General features: G+C 36.0%; 1 long non-coding RNA gene across 2 annotated transcripts in view; it reads right to left on the minus strand.

Moving 5' to 3' along the window:
- Window positions 1–1648, minus strand: part of LOC140687423 (uncharacterized) — a 40952-nt gene that overhangs the window by 35103 nt on the left and 4201 nt on the right. The window lies entirely within an intron of this gene.

Below are 1648 nucleotides of genomic sequence, written 5' to 3' on the forward strand. Positions count from 1 at the left end.
TCCAGAGTCAACAAAATGCCACTTAGCAGGAGGGGAACAGTGAAGAGGGAAGACTCAGTGGAATAAGACAGGGGCTTAACTGATTACAATGACAATTTCTTAATTTGTAAATTTTATGAAAACATATGACCTCTTCCAAGGCTTTGGAAGAGACAGGGGCAAGTAAGGATTCTTAAAACACAAGCATCATTAGTTTCATGGAGGAGAATGTGTCTCCACTACAGAAATTCAAGGCTATCCTTCCTTGTCCAAAATCTGTCTTTTCCTCCAGTAAAGCAGTAGTCTCAGAATACTCCCTCCTTGGAATATACCGTGAAAAATAGTGTAAGAACTCAATGCCTTGGAAGAAGTGACATCACACAGCCATGAAGACAGGAAAGATGATAAAAAATGGTATATCATTCAGAAAAAAAATGTATTGGGATTCTTACCTCACACTGTAAAACAAAATAAATTCAAGATGTAGCAAAGGGTTGAATGTTAAAAATCAAGCCATTAAGAAACAAAATCAGGGGAGGGTATAGCTCAAGTGGTAGAGCGCATACTTAGCGTGCATGAAGTCCTGGGTTCAATCCCTGGTACCTTCTCTAAAAATAAATAAATAAATAAATAGACCTAATTACCTCTTCCCACAAAAAAAAAAAAAAAAAAGAAAGAAACAAAATCAAGAAAGTCTAAGTGAGTATCTTTTGATCACTGATATTCCTCCTGAGCCTAAAAACAATGGACAATGTCACAAAGATTAACATTTGACTAAGTGAAAAGTTAAAAAACAAACAAACAAACAAACCAGCTTAGAAAAATGTTAGAAAAAAAAGCAAGCAGTAATCTTGGGGCAAAGAGCTACCTGCAACAAATATGACGAACAAGGGTTACTACTTAAGAGGACTTGCAAATCAGAAAGAAACTCAGAATGACCTGAAAAGATGTGGAGATAATTCACAGGTGACAAATGTCCAATAATTATGAAATTTTAAGATATTCAGTCTCACTAATAATAAAAAAATGCAGATTAAAAGAACCAATGGCTACTCTTCAGCCATGAAATGAGCAAAGATTAACAGAAAACTGCGAACACTTGATGTGGCTAAGGACTGAGTGAGACAAGCACTCATACACCACAAACGCTGTCATGAAGTGCACTTCGGTAACACGCCTAACAAATATTCTTACTCTTTATCCTAGTAATTCCACTTCAGAGACTCCATTTCAGGAAATTCTCAGAATTGCAAAAATATTTATGTAGAAAATGTTAACTGCAATTGTTGAAAACTGGGGGGAAAATGTAAGTAAGAGGGACGAGAGACACCTCTCGGGATGCATGTATATATTTGCATGTATTTACATGAACATGGAGAAAGGTGAAGAATACATACCTGCTCTCACTACTAATGCTGGAAGGCGGGAATGCTGGGGGAGGTTATTCACTTTGTCTTTATATGTTTTTGCAATGTTTAACTTGCCATAATTAACAGGGTATTTGCTTTTGTAATTTAAAAAGTACTCCAGGAGGTAAGAAAATTCCCACATATAAAAGAGACGAAACCATGCCAAATAGAATCAGAACTCTATTCTAGAAACCATGCCAAATAGAATTGGAACTCTATCTACCCTATCACCTGGGAACCTAATAAAAAGAATGAAGAAA

Source organism: Vicugna pacos, chromosome 19 (assembly GCF_048564905.1).
Source record: "Vicugna pacos chromosome 19, VicPac4, whole genome shotgun sequence".
NCBI lineage: Eukaryota > Metazoa > Chordata > Mammalia > Artiodactyla > Camelidae > Vicugna > Vicugna pacos.